Below are 19,190 nucleotides of genomic sequence, written 5' to 3' on the forward strand. Positions count from 1 at the left end.
TGACTATTAGACACCCCTTAGGTCATTCATCATTTTTTAGAAAATAAGTTTTATTTAAAAATATTTGGGCCAGTGCTTGTACCTACACTTCCATGCTCTTTGGTCTCTCTCTACCCACCTTGGATGATGCATCAGGTTGTTATAACACTTGTTTGCATTTTTTGATCTTTGATATGTGGAATTTTTTGGAGAGTGTGCATTTTATGGAGGCATGATAAAGTTGAGAAGTGATTTTTGGTGGACCCTCATAATTGAAAAACCTTCTATACCTTTTAGCAATCTTCTCCAATGCATGCAAGTTTTTGAGAATATTTATTGGTCCCCTTCTCTAGTGAACCTGATGTGAAGCCCAACTCATTACATTTTTTCTAGCCCTATGCTCTGTGATCCACACTCTTCTACAATATTTTGGGCAAATTCTGTGGTCTACAAGATTTTGGTAGTCTTTTCATGCGATGTTCATGAGTTGTCTTTGAGTAGTGATTTGGTTTTGGGGGTTGCACTCCTCCTAATTGGCTCCTCTACAAGTACAACTATCCTCCATTTGGTGAAGCCTTCTTGGTTTGGTGTATTGAACAGGTTTAATATCTAGAGGTGGTTTGGGATCTAAATCGTGTGTTTTGACAAGAGATGTGGATAGCTATTTTTCAAACCTATGTGCTATGCTTAGAGACATAGTACCATTTTTTGTGGTACCCACAAAAATATTTTTGGGTCCATAGGTTGTATTGGGGACTGATCTCAGTCTTTGGTGTGTGGTTGTGTTTTTTTGGATGTGCCTCACTCCACCAACTTGGGCCCTTATATAGTTTTAGTTTATTGCATTTGCATTCTTTTTGGCAATGTCTACTAGCCTAAAGTCAAGGTTTTAGAAATAGATAATACTGAGGTGGGGGGGGTTGGGGGTTGGAGGGCAGTTGAATCGGTATTCTACAAACTTTTGCCCACAATTGAATATTGTTAATTACTTTATAACTTGCATATGAAAGTAAACTAACAATGTTGAATAGTAAATATAACCATGCACATTGAGAACTCATAACACCATTATTTTTTAACTAGGGAAATCTTGGCCAATAGAAAACCTCAATAGGGATGATACCCACTAGATGATTCACTAAACAATAGGATCCTGTTAAGGATATTAACCTTGTTAGGAGTCTATGTAGTACATATAGTGTCTTGAGTCCTTGTTAGATGACTAGGCCTTGTTAGAAGCCTCAACCCTATTAGGAGTTGGTAGAACAAATACAATGTATGCAAGAAGAGCCCACTACCCTAACATGCAAATATACAATTCAGTTCTTCACAAGAATAGATATACATACAATACTTTCTTTCTATTGTACTTTGCATTTCTTCTGACCATACATTAGATCTCGCATCACATAAGGCTCACATATCTTTTAGATAGTTCTCACAATAGTTTGTATGTCATATAGTTTCCACATATGGAACCCACTATTTGCACGAGGTAAGATCTTTACTTATACCTTGCATATTAACAAAACTCTAATTAGTTAGCCTTCATGTCTTCATACACTAGACATAATATAAAATAACTTATCAAATAATATCCACATAGCCATCTCATCATGACCTAGTAATTATTTTGTAATCAAAATAATTCTTGAAATTGTTCAATCCAATTTTGTACTATGCTCTATTCTGCAGTGTTAAATATCTATAACAATATTTTAACCATAACTCATGTCATACTATCCATACAAACCTACACACTATACATGTCATCTTGACACTATCCTAGAGCTTCTCTTCACTATGCATAATTTGACTCTCAACTAGTCATCTATAAACATCACATTTGTTCTCTGTGTTGCTACAAACTGTCTAACACTTAGACAATTTTCTATGCATAAATGAAATGCTAAATACATGTTGCCATAAATGATAACCATCAATATATATATCTAAAAATATTTTCAACACAAGGGACTTTGAATACAAATGAATCCAAAGTTTTGTGTGGAGCTTGAAAGTTTTTGAGATGCCACATGGCTAACTTTTCTCCCTGTACCATTAGTGGTACTTGTTCTTAGCCTTCAAACTCTATGCAAACACCTTGTTCAATGCTTTTTAATGCACTCTATCAATAGATGCCATCGTTCTTCCAAAAAATTCAATGAACTTTTAGAATTTTGTGGTGTGTATGCTCATCGAGAATTATGCCCTAGTTTTTGGTGCATTTCTTAGATTGAGCATTTTTTATTCAAGCATTTATGGGTGGATGAATTAGCACTGCTTCTAGTGCCCATGCATGAACATCTCCTTGGAACAAGCACTTAGACTTCATAGTTGTCATTTGGAGGGTGATTTTTTATCATGTTTCCTTTTGAGCTATCACCATGCTATGATTATTGGTGGTTCAAGCTCTTGGATGGTGGATTTTTCCTTTTTTGGCAATTTCTTTTTGACATGCTATTTTTGGCCAACGAGTTATTACTCGAGCACCCGACTCTTTTACTGACGACATTGGTTCTTTTATCTTTTTCTTGTTTCCAATGACTCGACTCTTGTTGCATCTTGATTGTGGTTCCTTGACTTATAATTCTTTTGCCTCACTTTTATAGTTGCTTGTCACCTCACCATTGTCTGCATTGGCGGGGGTGGGGGGGGTTTCTATTTTTTCTCATGGTTCCTTGGTTCGATGGAGTGATCTATGTATTCAATTTTTGTTCATATGTGTTGGCTCCTAATTTAATAGTTTTGAAAGTAACCAAGAAACCAGACCAATACATCTAAGGCTAGCGAATTCCTATGATGGATGCACTTGACTGCAATCTTGAGCCAACTATAAGGCATAACTCCTTTACTTCAAGCTCTGCAAAACCTAGGCAAGTTAACCTTGTGGTTCTAATATATGGTACCAGTGCAATTAAACATATAATTTGAACCTATTAATAGCAGATGAAACCCTTTTATCTTTTGATACTTATGTAATAACATAGGAATGAGATAGCTACAAATCATAACCTATGAATCCAAAAGCTAAGTGAGGGTTAATTCCTTTTAGCCCATTACAAAATGTGAAATATAGAATTTATTTGATTAAAATGATTTGCACAAATGACCTTCACCTTAGCTTGCATCTGATTTAGTGATCAATGCCTTATCCATTGAAACATAGAGTCACTACCAGCAAGATGACCTAACTTGATTGCCTTACAATTAAGTTTGTCAACTAAAATCCCCAAAATCCATTCTTACTAGTATCCCCTCCATACACCCTCAAACACTATAAGATCATTGAAGCATTTACTTAACTCCTTGAATCAAAAGCAACAATAGATCCGATATACAACTCATCCAAGCTGCCTTAAATTGAATAAACCTTATTCATTTAATCTCAAAGTTAATAGCATATGAAGAATTACGAGACAAAATAAAAGAACACAAATAATTCATTATAAATCCCCTTTGTATTCATCCTTGGAAAGACTGAATACATCAACTAGTAAAACTAAATGAAACTCAAGATATGTTATTGGATTTGTTATCAATTTCCATTTATCTTAGAGAAATAAGACATAAAATGAAATGAAATCTACACAAGAGTGGATGTGTGGCCTTCACTACTAGAGCTCTACTCAATTATATAGGAAGTAAAACTAGCAACAATCTAGTATCATAGCAATGAGAAAACTTCTCTAAAAACTAGAAACCCCTCTAAAACTAGAACACCTTCAATGAATGAGAGAAAGAAAGATATAGAAGAGGATCTATTATGTGTTTGACATGTGTCCACTTGGAAAACCTCCTCAAGAAGTTAAAAGAATCTCTCTAATCTCTCTCTCTATAATTGCATATCAAATCCTCAATCAATTTGGCTCCTAAAATAATTAAAAATCTTAGATATATGATAGAAAAACATAACTGATTTTGATAATAGATCTGAAAACAAGGCAAAGGCAAAAATTAGTTAAATGACCTCAATAGGGAAGATAAACTTTTCAAAATCATTTTTCTCCATACTCAAGCTTCAACAAGCTTTTATATCTACCCTCTAACCAATTTTGATGCTCAATGATGAATTCTGCATGTTCTGCTAAGAATGCCCTGAAAAATACAAATTTTCTTATAGACTAAATAGCTGAACATCTGTACAAAATCTGATCTCATATTCAAAAAAATCATCTCCTCTTGGTTGCAATAGTATATTGGAGTTGATATTTCAAGAAAAAATTGGGCCTCTAGTATACATTTGAAAATTAGGCTCCCAACTCCAGTTTTGCACATTAAAATGCAAATTTTTTGAAAAATTTAAAAAATAACTATAGTATAAACTATAGGTTTTTTAAATTATAACGTTAATTCTTCAAATCAAGGCCCATTTCACTAATTCAATAAAATATTAAAACAAAAATATTTTTATTAATTTTTTGACTCTTCCCTAAGTACACCCAAGCGCCTAACATGTGCCATGTGGCACCATATTATTGGCCTAACTTTTTCCACATCACCCACTAAAAAGGTTCACTAGCACACCTTTGACCCAAGCCCACTACCACATAGCACCCAGGTGCTTCCCCACATTTTCTAACCTCCTTGCATCTTTTTGAAGTGGTGAAGCATCGACCATCTGATTCGGCCATGTGGTGCAATCTTGTATGTTTGGTTGGGTGTCGTTATTTGGTCCATGTCACTAATGACGTCAACATCTTCATTTAATTTTTTTTTCATCATTCCTTTAGGTGGGACCCATTCACAAGCTTGAGGCTTCCCCAAAAAGGCAATGTCTTTAAGAAATTCTATCTTTGGTGTATTATTGTATTTAAACATCTAAAATTTGTGCAACTTGCTCAATGTGGGATATTGATCTTTTAGAATTTTCCCTCTGCTCTATTTTCTTTTAAAAGAAGACCTATGGATTCCTCCTTTTTGCTTGTGGATTCTTCCTTCTTCTTTAATGTGGGCTCTCCTATTCATGCTACAACCTCTTTTTAACATGGTGTGGGCATCCTTCCTTCCTTCGGTGGCTTCTTGCAAATTTGCTTTCTCTACCTCAAATAGTAAGCATCTCTTCTTCACATTATTTAGCACCTTGAAACTTTTAGTACCTCCTACTTAAGACTGTAGCTTCTCTGAGTCTTAGCCACCTCTCCTAATGTGGTCTTCCTCCACAACTTTTCTATTGAACTCAGCAATTATGTTGGGTAGGCATTCAATGTCCTTCTTAAATTTTGCAAATTTCCTCTTTGCATACAATGTCTTCCTCCATTTTCCCTTCAACTTGTGGCTTCTCTACCTTTTTATCATGCCCTATGGCTCTCCTCAATGTTGTGAGGCTCTACCTTTGGCAGGGGTGTCATCTCCAATCATGAAAAGTGGCAATCACCATAAAACCAAAAGCCAAAAGCCATTTGTTTTTATAGTTGTTGCAATTTTTAGAGGGCAATCAAAATAGTTGGGGGCATAGTTTAGGAATAGTCATTTGGCATTGCCCATTTGACACTATGCTCAGCATATACATAGGAATGAGCCCTAAGAGTCCCTTGGCCTATCGATGAGTCTAACTATTTGGTATTTGAATACCATCACAAGAAGGTTTGACATGTGAAGGTGGAATAAGGCTTATGATGGTGGTTGTTAAATTACCGCATAATATCAGAAGTCAATTCGCTTGGTCTCTTAATAACCCTTTTATGTAAGAATTTAGACATTTTCAAACACAATTACCTCTGGCATATGCTTGTTCAAAGTAGTCTCCTAAATTTTCAAGTTTTGTTACATCATAGTTTTCTACATATGTTCTTCCAACTTTAATATATTCTCCTATTGTAATGAAGCAATCAACAACACAATCTGGTTTCCCTATAGAAAGAAAAAATTTGGCTGCTTCTATCAGAGAATTTTTAGCGATTTCTTTATGTCTCTTAAGATTTCTTTGTCCATCTTCTCAAAGGCTTGTACCTTTTTCTTATTTAGCCATATCTGCATCTTGAGACCTCTCAAAGAAAAGAATTTCCATATCATAGCTTTTCTCATTAAACATCTAAATGCCATGCTACTTCCAATCATCAAAACTACTAACAACATGCATTGATTCAACCATTGATTTGTCTAGACATGTGAATCAATGCCCATTTGTTTCCAATAATCAAGCATTGGTTTAGCATATTGAGTGTTCTCATCATAAATCAACAACCTTTTTTTTGAACGAGTAATAGCAACATATAAATGTTTCACTTCACTGCACAAAAGATTATGCTTGATATTGTCAATTTTAGGATATTGATTTTGCTCACAGCTATTGAAACCTTTATGATTCATGAAGTCATATATTACCCAATACTTTATCAGACCTATCACTTTTTATAAATCAGGTGAGATTTAGTCGAGCCCCAAAAGTGGGTCCAGTTAATTTTTTTTTTGTTTTCAAACAACTGATATGCCATACTAATCCATGGAACACCTAATATTGATTGCACTCAAATTTAACCTTTATGCATAATTGAGATATCCATTAAACTCATTTGAAGATTTAATCTAAAAAATGTGATTTTCAACTAACAGGGCCTGTTGGTTAGCTTTAAAAACTGACCAAATCACCTGACCAAGCTCTGAAATATGACACACTGATTCTCCATTTTGCATAGTTGCACCCTATTGAATCTCATCTCATGAAAAATTCTTAGTCAAAAGATAATAACTATTGAAGTTTCCCTCTCAGAACTACCTGCAAGAAAGCATGTTAGAAAACCATAAAACATGTTCAAATTTGGCTTTTAAAACTAGGTAAACAGACACTTGGGAATATGAAACTTGGGGCTTGGTTCACTGTCATGAGGAGAGTATAAATCTGTGATTTGGGCTCGTGACAAATAATAGGATGCATTTGGAAAATGGTCAAAGTGAGCTACTTAGAATTTGTATCTTGGAAATAATGGTAGAAATGTGTTTTTTGCAAATGGAATGGACCTAAAAAAATGTGCAAATGGATTAATCAAGATTTGAAAATTAGCACACTCAAAGAATTTTTAGAGTAGAACATAGTGGTACAATCTATTCAATCTCACCTATCATGGATTTAAAGATATGACATCACAAACAGGGACACTGACCATTTTGCACTTCTTGACACCAATAAAAGTTACAAATTGCATTTGGAATTGCGTTTGAAAATTATCAAACAGATTCATCATAAGCTCAAATTTGAAACATAGCAAGTTTCTAACCTCTAAAATGTAACACAAATGGAATTTTCTCATTTTAGTCAACTAGGTCAAAGTTATAACAAGTCAAATAGGGCTTCCCAAAATTTAGAACAATTCACATCAGCATGACATCAATAAGTGACCAACTTTGAGGGATTGAAAACCTAGTCAAAAAAAATTGAAACAACTCAAAATATGAAACATAGGCTCTCAAGTATGGACACTAAATATTTCCAAAGTGGTGAGTCATGAAATATTAATGGGTGCAAGATATTCAATTACAAACAAGGCCTACTATCATTGTTTGACACTTAGGCAAAACATGTATATTTGGAAATTCACGGAATGACTTAAAATGGTAGTTTATTTTCATGGGATGCATAGACACATTGAATGCAAGGTGTTAGAAACTATAAGAATTTGCCTAAGGGCAAAATTCACCCAGGAACCAAGAACTCAAACACAAGCACATAGTAGACCAAAAATGGATATGATTAATTAATTAGAGTATGTTCGAATACATTGCTCTATTCAGAATGTGATGTTCAAACATACTAGGAGTGCCTATATATAAAGGCCTCTTAGGAAGCACCTAGGATGTCTCTAGAAAAAACCAGAAGATAAGACAACTAAGTACCTTATTCAAAATTCTAGATGAATGGATAAGAATGATAAAGTGTCATATGTATGTAGAAGATTCCTATGTTGTAGACAACATGTGCTTAAAAGAGGTGTGGACCCCTATGATGTCATCAAGATAACTCACAAGAGTGCACAAACTCCTAATTGTCTCCCAAATAAAATAATGCAAATTAAATGAATAATGCATTAACCTAAGTAAACTTAAGTGTAATAAGTAAATAATTATTTACACCAACACCCCCCCTTAAGTGAAACTTAGGGGAATGCCCTTAAGTTCAAAAAACTAGGATGCAATGCATAATGGGTCCCAGCTACTAGGCCATGTTAGGTACCCATGTACATAATGAAAATGCAATCTCTCATAAAGTGGGAAAAGAGGGAAAACCTCATGGGAAAAACCCTCTTCCAAAAAAAGAGATAAATATGGATGCATGGATGGATGGAGTAATCAAGACCCCCCCATTATGACATACATCCATGTATACACAAGAAATAATGGAGAAGGAAAAAACCTCCTATGAGGAAAAAGGCCCCCCCAAAAAAGAGAAGAAGGAGATGAGGTAGTCCCCCCCCCTTAAAAGTAGTGTGCTGATCAGTGAAGAATGCTCCTATGTAGAAGCTAATCCATGACCTTTGTATGATGTTCCTCCCCTTTGGAAGAAACAAGAGCAAGGGTACCTATGAGATATGTCCCCTATATGGAGAAGGAATCTCTATGATGATCGATGTCTCTAAAGCCTGTCCAAAAGTCCCTGTGTTGATACTGATGATGGCTTCCTCCAAAACTACTGTAGAGAAGAGTAGATCAAACAAGGAAGGATGTCAAACCTACTTTAGGAAACCAACAATCTTCCCAAATGTAAGAGAGATCTCTTGTAGATGTTGTAAAGAAGAATCCACAATCATGCCAATCTAGAAGGATTAATCATGTAGAGCATGGAGTTGAGGGTTAGAGTGGGCCCTTGCAACAACTGTAGAAGACTCCTTAGCAAAGAGAAGCAAGAAATCATCATAAAAGTCTCCCATGTCTACTGTGTGTGACTCAAAGAACAAAATTGAAATGTCTAGCAAGAAATCATCACCTAGAAGATCATGAGTACGCTGCAATGTTGAAGTACATGAATCTATCACTGTGGCAAAGGATGAAGTATCTGCCTCAAAAATAAGACAAATGTTATCAAGAATATCTCCCACATCTTCAATGTGAGACTCCACGAACAACTATACAATGTCTGAAAGGAAGTCTTCGCATGAAGGTAGAGTAGGAAGACATAAAGTATCCTGCTGCACTAATTTCGAAGTATCTGTGGCTAAAATAGGATTAGTAGGAGCAATAGGAGCTAGAGGCGTGATCTCATCTAAAGAGAAGTCAACTGCAACTGGTGGAATGAGATCTTGTGGGAATGGAGGAATGTTTGGATCTCCATAAGTCTCCTAAAGATACATCCCAAAAACATATGGATCAGATGACATAATTTTGAATATCTTTTTCAAAAATTTATACTCTATATGGGAAAAAAGAGTAGGAATAAGGATATTGATTTGATCAATAGTATACTCAAGATCTGACACATATGGTAGTGCATTGTGCTGAGATAGATATCTGACCATAAGTTGACTCCATTCCTGATAGTTATTTGGTGTCAAGTAGATCAAATCTGACTCTTCCATGATGGACCAATCAAATAAACTTCTAAAAAAATCCAAGAACTCCCTTTGAAAAAGATGTTGTTGGCACTTGAAAGCCACTTGCCAATTTAGGGACTATTTATAAAAGTAGTATTTTTGTCTACAAAACCTATAATGTGATTGTAGATCAAGAAAGTAGACAAAAAAAATGCACTTTCAAAAAAAATGGAACTTGATTTGGAGTTTGGATGAGCCTGTGCCAAGCATTTTAAGTGGAAAAATTTGAGATTTTGGAGTTGCAAAAAAATTCAGAAATAGAGATCTCAAACCACCCGCACCAATGTGTAGATAATGAAATCCTACCCCAAAACAAAAATAATTGCTCGCAAAAAGGAGTCTGTATGAGGGATATATCACTGTTTGAAAATCGTTGCTATTGTTATTTTTTTTGAATCGCCACCGTGCCTCCAAAAAACAAATGGCTCTAGATTTTTCCTCAGACGTCCAATTTGGATGAAACAAAATCTGATCTAGGGGTTTTTGGAACTTTTGAATGTGATGCAAATATCAGATTTGCATCAACAAGCTTCAATCTTCACCTGCAAAAAATCTCTCCTATGACCTAATGGCCAAAAAATTTCTAGAAAATAATGCAAATCTGAAAAAATAGCAAAGATGTAGATGAAAAAAAGTAGATATGAGAATTAAATGTATAGATCTGAAATGATCATACCAATTTTGCAAGTCAATCCTTCGGGTGCCTATTTGCAAAAAGAATTTTCCTCACAATCGACTTTGGCCTAGGGTAGGCAGCCTTGTAGTTGATTTTCACTAGTTCAGCATTCCAAACGTAATGGTGAGGTCAGATCTGGTTCTAGATGCTCCCAATTTCTACAACACTCCAGATTCAGGCTGAGGTGATGAAGCAAGCATGGTCTGAAAATGGATATGTGATGAAAAAGTCTCCAAGTTTCTCTGATACCATTTAATAATTTTCTTAAGAGAAAAATTCACCTAGGAACTAAGAACTCAAACATAAGGACACAGTAGACCAAAAATAGATATGATCAATTAATTAGAGTATGTTTGAATACATTGCTTTGTTCAGAATGTGATGTTCAAACACACTAGGAGTGAGTGTATATAAAGGCCTCTCAGAAAGCACCTAGAATGTCTCTAGAAACAACCAGAAGATAAGACAACTAAGCATCTTATCCAAAATTCTAGCTGAATGGATAAGAATAAAAAAGTGTCATATATATGTAGAAGATTCCTATGTTGTAGACAACATGTGCTTAAAAGAGGTGCAAACCCCTATGATGTCATCAAGACAACTCACAAGAGTGCACAAACTCCTAAGTATCTCATAAATAAAATAATGCAAATTAAATAAATAATGCATTAACCTAAGTAAACTTAAGTAAGTGTAATAAGTAAATACTTGTTTAAACCAACATAAACATTAACCACCTCTTAGGCTTCAAAAGTATGCTAGGTACTTGCATTGAAAAGTACTTATAGGACTTGATTCTTCAATGGTACTCAAAATCAGATCTTCAATTTTGAGTCCCAACAATATATACTAAGTGAATGTAGTGGCTAAGTACTTATGAATTTTGGTGAGATAGATCATTTACCATATACACTCTTGTCTTTATTTCTACTTTGGTTGCAACCTTCCATGTTTGATTGATCAACACTTTAGGCTTTTCTATTTTATGCCATTTATATCTTTGAGTTTAGTTATTTTCCTTTGTGTACCTCCTAATTCAATGCAAATTATAGTCTAGGTTCTATTTAAGTGGAGGTTGTTTAGATCAATAGTTACTTTGGATAAAGCTTTGCAGCTTCTATATGCTTCAATGGTGATCTTCATGATCATATTTTTTTCCTATCTTCTAGGACATTCCCTAGTTTGGAGGCTTCTTCAATCCTTCACTAGTTTCTTTTAGCATTTTTTCCATCTCTTTTTGGAGTAGGGTTTTTCCCATGTGGTTTTCTCTATTTCTCCTCTTTTTAGAGATTTGCCTGTTCTTGGGTGTCTCATCAAGATTTGTTTCTAGGACCCAACTCTACTTTTTGTAGTAATTTCTAGGTTTTTATCTACTCCCTAAGTTTATCTTAAAGGGGGGTTTTAGAGTAATTAGATATTTTCTAATTAAGTGTAGTCTACTTAAGCTAAACTTTAGGTATCTAATAATTAATTTTTTTATTAATTATTATTATGCAACCTAGGTTAGACCATTTTAGGGTTTTGATCTCCTTTATAAGGATGAACTCTCCTTGTAATTATTGATTGATTCACTTTTGATAATAGTAATCTCTCTTTTTTCTCATCAAAAATGTCTCATTTATGGATCTGGCAATTTTAGCCTCCATAGATTTTTTATTCTCTCATCTCTAATAGGTGTTTGCATGTAGGTGATTATTGGGAGTTGTGGGGTTAATTTTTCATCAACTTCAACATGGAACACTAAAGCACAAGTGTTGTTTGTTTACTAGGTTTTCACGTACCTAGTAGAGATTTTTTTTTTGTTACTAAGATGCTTATTTGCTAGATTTTCATTAAGATACTTTCTTTTATTTTTTGATTTTTTTGTTCTCTTCTCTTTTTTTTCACATTTTTTGTATTTTTGATCTTTTTATTTATTTTTGGTTTTATCAAGGTGTCTATTGCTAGTTTTTCACTAGCATAATAATTCATTAGGAATTTTTGCAATTTTAAGATTTTGTTTAGGATATTATTTTATGTAAAATTAGTTTTTTTTTAATAACTTTTTACAATATTGTAGGATTCTTTTTGGAGGCTTTTGCAATATTTTTAAACTTTTATAGATTATTATCTCTCAAGAAGGATCACATTAGTTTTCCCCTAGTGTGTGGAAAGGGGTAGAGTAAGGTGGATGTTCTAATATTTGCACATAAGTTTGTACTCTCTTTCCAATCTCCATGCAAATCCTCCATCCATCCACCATACTACCTCCCTCAATTCATACTCCTCCCTTCATCTACTATACTACCTCCCTCTATACTCCTCCCTTCATCTGCCACACTATCTCCCTCCATTCTTTTTATTACTAGCTCCCTTCGTACTCCTCCATACACTTCCATATTCGATATTTCATATTTCATACATTTCTATCCACTTCGTACTTCATTTTTGATCTTCTACTACTAACCACCATATTGGGGTCCTCTTCACCATACATATGCCACAATCCATATATCCCTCTGTACTCATAAAAAGTTTGACATATGGTACTATCGCCACTATACTCAAGAGGAAGATGTGGAGAAGACTACCTTTCATTTCCATTATGACCATTATGAGTTCTTGGTCATGCCATTTGGTTTGACCAATGCTCCAGCTACTTTCATTCATGCATGAACCACATCTTCAACAAGAAATTGTGAAAGTACCTACTAGTGTTTTTTGATGACATACTTATTTATAGTAAGACAAGGGAGGAACACTTGATGCATTTGGATGAAGTAATCAAGACCATGGAGTCACAATCACTATTTTTCAAGAGGTCTAAATGTGAGTGGTGGAGAAAAAATCATACGTCAAACTTCTTGTGAGTATGGAGGGATATATGGACTATGGCATACGTATGGTGAAGAGGACCCCAATATAGTAGTTGTTAGTAGATCAAGATAAAAATTGAAGTACAAAGGGGATGGAAATGTATGGAATATAAAATGTAGAATATGGAAGTGTATGGAAGAGTATAGAGGGAGGTAGTACAAACAATGGATGAAGGGAGGAATACAAATAGAGGAAGGTAGTATGAAGGATGGAGGAAGGAGTATGGAGGGAGGTAGTATGGTGGATGGAGGGAGGAGTACAAATGGAGGGAAGATCTCTCACTTTTGAAATGGTGAACAATAGATAAGGCATATAAAAAAACCAGTAGGTACTTTCATAGTTGCTTGTTGAAGATGTGGTTCATGTGTTGGAAATATAAGATGAGTGATTCAGAGAGAAGGGGTGAATTAGTTACCACTAAAATAAATCCCAAAGCCCTTAGATGTCAGTACAAAATAAAGTCTAAACACTTAATATTGTTGATGCTTGGTAAACACACATAAAATACTGTAACTTAGTAAGTACTAATTATTAACATCTTTAAATGTTATCTGTAATTACCCTTACTTTAAATTAGTTAAAAACACATAAAATAAAATAGAATGAACACATTTGACACTAGGATTTAAAGTGGAAACCCAATTTGGGAAAAACCACCAATTGCAACTAGTTACTCTTTTCACTTTTCTGAAATGAACCCTATTAGGAGCCAACCTTGTTAAAGCTTACAAAACACACTGTTAGATATGACATTGTTAAAGGATTTAATGACCTTGTTAGGAGTGGCCTTATTAGAGGTCTTAAGATAATTCAATAGAACTACCACCTTGTTAGAGGATTTACACATAACTGTTAAGCCAACTCTGTTAAGAGATTTAGATCACTGCTACAATGGCTAGAGAGTAACAATGAGATGACCTGATTTGAATGTAACTAAATTTCTAATTATAGATCTCTATTCTGACTTGTACTGGATCCTTCCTAATTGAATATATCTTTTTAGCTCTACAAGGATATTCTTCTTATCCTTCAAATTCACTTCCTCTCTTCATCATTAAATCTTCAATCATTCATAACTTTTTCACTTACATTGAATCCACAACTTGACCTTATACTTATATCTTTCATATTGTCAAGTTAGCTCATATACAATTTAGAATAATTAATATTCATTGTCTCAGTTAGCTAGAACCAATAGATAAACCAATTAAGCTTAATATGCCAAAACAAGAAAATCCTTTGTTAGCCGACCCAACTTGGTAGACACTAACTTAGAAATGATTTCCTATGTTAACCAAAAGAAGCTTGGTTAACACTAAAAACTTGCAAAGATCCTTTGACAACCGAGTGAGCTTAGTTAACATTGGTTCCATCCAAATTTTTTTTCATTAACTGAGTGAGCATGGTTAACACTCATCTTTTGCAGACTTTCCTTCAACACCTGAGTGGATTCGATAGATACTACCTTTTGAACTAGGCAAGCATAGGAACCCTTGGTAGACACAAAAAACTATGTTCACTACCCAAGTAAGCTTGACATGCATTGACTAATAATGATATGACATTTTTGTAACATCAAAGACAATACACAATTAATCAATTGTATCCAACAATCTCCCTTTTTGACATTGATGGAAACACAACATGTCATAACACAATAAAATTTTGGAACAAGAATAAAGTAAGGAACATGTCCTCAATTTTATTCATGAGAACTTCGTTTGTTAGTGTGTGCTCTTCCTTTCTTCAATTCCTCCCTCTATTTGCAACAACTTTTGCCAAGTTCATTTTTCCTCACAAATATTTCTTCATAAAGTTTCTATGATAGAAAACTTCTCTCTTTTACAAAAAACTTCTCCCTCTTTGGAATGAAAAATTTTTGTATGAGATATGGCAGTAAACTTCTCCCTCTTTGAAAAAACATGCTAAAGACAACAACTCTATTAATATCAATGTACCTTAAGTACTGATTCATTTGTAATATGCCCTTGTCAATTCTACATCAACTAATTGATCTTCAACTTTGATCTAGTCGATACATCACTAAACTTTATCTAGTGAGCTTCAAATAGGGGAATGAACCCTAGCTTACATCTTAGATACAGAAATGCATCCTTAGGTAATGGCTTGGTGAATATGTCTAAAATTTGTTCTTTTGTATTAACATATTCCAATCTAACTTATTTATCCTACACAAATTCTCTTAAGAAGTGATATTTTATAGCAATGTGCTTTGTTTTGGTATGCATTACTAGATTCTTTGATATATTGATTGCACTAGTGTTATCACAGTATATGACAACTAGATCCTTGATCTCTATCTTCATTCCTTCCAATAGTTATTTGATCCAAACAATGTTAGAACAATCAACTACTACTACCACATATTCTACCTCTGCTATAGATTGAGAGATGCAATTTTGTTTCTTGCATGTCCAAGACACTAGTCATTTACTAGGAAAGAATGCTCCACCACTAGTGTTTTTTCTATCATCAAGACTTCATGCCTAGTCAACAACAATAAACACCTTTAAGTCCAAATCACCTCCAATTTTGTACCATAAGCCATAGTCCTTAGTACCTTTTAGATATCTCATGATTTTCTTAATTGCTATCATGTGGATTTCTTTGGGACTTTCTAAGAATCTTGCCACCATACCAACTACTAATGCAATATCAAGCCTTGTATGTACTACATACTACAATTTTCCAATTATTGATCTATATGTGGTCTGATCTACTCTTCTGAAATCATCATTCTTGGAAAGCTTATGTCCAGTAGACATAGGGGTTCCAACAAGTCTTGAATCTTCCATTCCAAACTTCTTTAGTATCTCCTTGATATACTTAGATTGAGTGATGTAGATACCATTTTTGTTCTACTTTATCTACAACTGTACAAAGAATTTTATCTCATCAAACATGGACATCTCAAATTCTTTACTTATTTCTTTTAAAAGTTCTTTGCACAAGTCATCATTTCTTGTGAATAAAGTATCATCACCAAATATTTTTGCCAACACAATCTTCTTGTCTAGTCCTTCTTTGATATACAAACTATTGTTATCATTTGTTCTTTGAAAGCCAATCTATATGAAGTAAATATGAAGTCTTTCATACTAAGCTCTAGGAGCTTTCTTGAGACCATATAATTCTTTGTGTAACTTGCAAACCATGTCTCTTTTGCTAGGATCTACAAAACCTTCTGGTTGTTCAATGTAGACTTCCTCATCAAGAATTCCATTCAAGAAAGCAAATTTAACAACCATTTGATATACTTTAAATCCTCTGTGTGTTGCATATGCTAGTAAAGTTCTAACACCTTCTAATCTTGCAAAAGGAGAAAATTTATCACCATAATCAATACCTTCTTCTTGAGAATAACATTTACATACCAGTCTTACCTTATTTCTAGAAACTTTTCCATTTTCATTCATCTTATTTTTGAACACCCACTTTGTGCCAGTTACATATTTATCCTTAGGTCTACGAACAAGAGTCCAAGATTTATTCTTCTCTATCTATTCTATCTCTTCATTCATTTCTTCAACCCAACTTTCATTTTTCAGAGCATCTTTAACATTTCTAGGTTCAAATTCAACAAGTAAACATGTACCTTTTAATTTGCTTCTTGTCGTTGTTCCATCAAATTTGTCTCCAATGATATGATCATGTGCATGATGCCTTCTAACATATCTTCCTAACACAAGTTATTTGAGTTTTGAATGAGTTCCACTATTTTCATCATGAACTTCAATATCAAGTTGGGTCCCACTGTCTATGACTTGGGTCAATCGGACTCAGTTTGAACTAGTTTGGTAGCTTATGACTATGACTCAGGTCCTTCAGACTGTGAATCAAGTTACATTGTCTGTAACTCTATAAATATTGGAGATTTTGGAGACTCAAGAGATGAAGCCTCTTTTATTTTAGATAGGTTTGGCAGGGTATTAGGTTCATAGTAAACAAATCTTCTACAATCTTCTGGCTCCTTTCTACTTTCTTCTTCACTCTTTTCTGCAAACTCATCAATTCTCACATGTCCACTTTCTATGATTTTATGAGTAGAAAAATTCAAACATTTTTATGCTTTAATTTTGTATGAGTATCCTAGAAATATATCTTCAAGTAACTTACATTAGGTTTGTAGCCATACCATAGTTCACAAGGAGTTTTGTTTGAATTTTTCTTCAACTATACTCTATTCAAGGTATGAACTGCAGTACTGATAACTTCCTTCTAGTATTTGATAGCAACATTCTTTTCTATCATCAATTTTCTTGTACAATCCATGATGGATCCATTGTTTCATTCAGCTATACCATTCTGCTATGGTATACTAGGGGTTGATACTTGTCTTTTAATTCCTCTTTCAATGCATAAATTATTGAATTAATTGAAGATTAATTCACCACCTCTATTCGATCTTACACATTTCAATCTATTTCTAGTTTTTTTTTCTACTCTTTCCAAATACCATTTGAACTTTTGAAAGGCTTCTGATTTTTCTTTTAGATACATTACATTCATCATTCTAGAATAGTCATAAAAAAAAAGAATGAAAAAATTTTCTCCACTATAACTCTCTATTCCAATGGGTCCACATAAGTTTGTATGAATAATTTCTAAGATTTCTTCTGACTATTAGTTTTTTCTTTTGAAACTAGTCTTTCCCATCTTACCAATTTGGCAATTCTCGCATAAATCCATATCAAGTTTCTTCAAACTAGGAATACCTCTTACTCTTCAAGGTTTGCTTATCTTAACCAGATTATCAAAGTTTACATGGCATAGTCTTTTGTGCCATAACCAACTTTCTTCTAGTTGAGAAATAAAATGTGAACATTCATTGAGATCAAGATAAAATAGATTACCTTTTGTTTGCTTGCCAAATCCACCTAGATTTCCTTTTCCATCTAGTAGTTTGGCCTATCCATTCATGAATTCTACCTTAAATCCAATGTTATTCAACTATGCCACACTCAGTAGATTATTCTTTAGTCCTTCAACCCAATAATCATTTTCACATACAAGTTCTTTAGTCAATGAAATACATCCTTTCCTTTTATGTTACAAGGTTCATTGTTTCCAAATCTAACACTACCTGCATCATAATATTCCATGTGTTCAATTTTTTTTAAATCTCCAATCATATGATGTGAACAGCCACTGTCAATAATCCATATATCATTTTTGATAACATGAGAGATAAGTGCCATCTTATCTCCTTTATCATCATATTCATCTTTTATAATAATATATACCATTTCATCTTCACTGTTACAGAATCTTTAGCTAAAAAAAATATTTCTTATCTTTGTCCTTGTAGTTCTTGTAGTTCTTGGAATCCTTCTTGCCTTTGTGGTTATTTCTTTTATTTTCATCTTTAATTTCTTTGTTTGGACACCTTGCAACAATGTGACCAACTTCTTCAAAAGAAAAACAAATTAGAGGAAATTTACTTTTGTACTTTCCTCTGCCTTTGGAATACTTTCTTGCAAGTAGGGATTCAAAACTTCAAGATCATTGTCTAAACTTTCATCTATTTTTTCTTCTTCACTTCTTAATTGACTAGACTTTTATTTCTTACCCTTTTCTTTGAGTGAGAGTTTAGCTTTAAAAGCAGACTCAACAACCTTTGAACTAGGAACATAGTTATCAAAGTTATCTAACTCAAAAGCTATCAATCTTCCAACTAGAGCATCCAAAGATATTTTATAATTTGGATCACATCTCATCTCTTGAATAGTAGATACTCTAATTGCATAAATAGGAAGAAGAGTTCTAAGTACCTTCCTTACAACTATTTTCTCTTCAATTTCTCCTCTAGATTCTTTGATTTCACTTACACTTACTTTAATTCTTTCCACATATTTTGCAATATTCTCATCTTCTCTCATTTTCATCTGATCAAAATGACCTCTAAGACTTTCAGCCTTAGTTCTTCTTACATTGTCATCTCCTCCATATATGTCTTTTATATTGGTCCACATCTCATGAGCTATTTTGCAGTCTTTAACTTCATCAAATTCAACATAACTAAGAGTAGATGCAATATTAATCATCATGATGTTATGATTCTTCTTTTCAGCAATATCTTCAACTGATAATGTTATAGTGAGAATCTTGTATTCAAAATCAAGATATTTTCACCC

This window comes from Cupressus sempervirens, chromosome 1 (genome assembly GCF_028749045.1).
Source record: "Cupressus sempervirens isolate cs-2001-9-10 chromosome 1, ASM2874904v1, whole genome shotgun sequence".
NCBI lineage: Eukaryota > Viridiplantae > Streptophyta > Pinopsida > Cupressales > Cupressaceae > Cupressus > Cupressus sempervirens.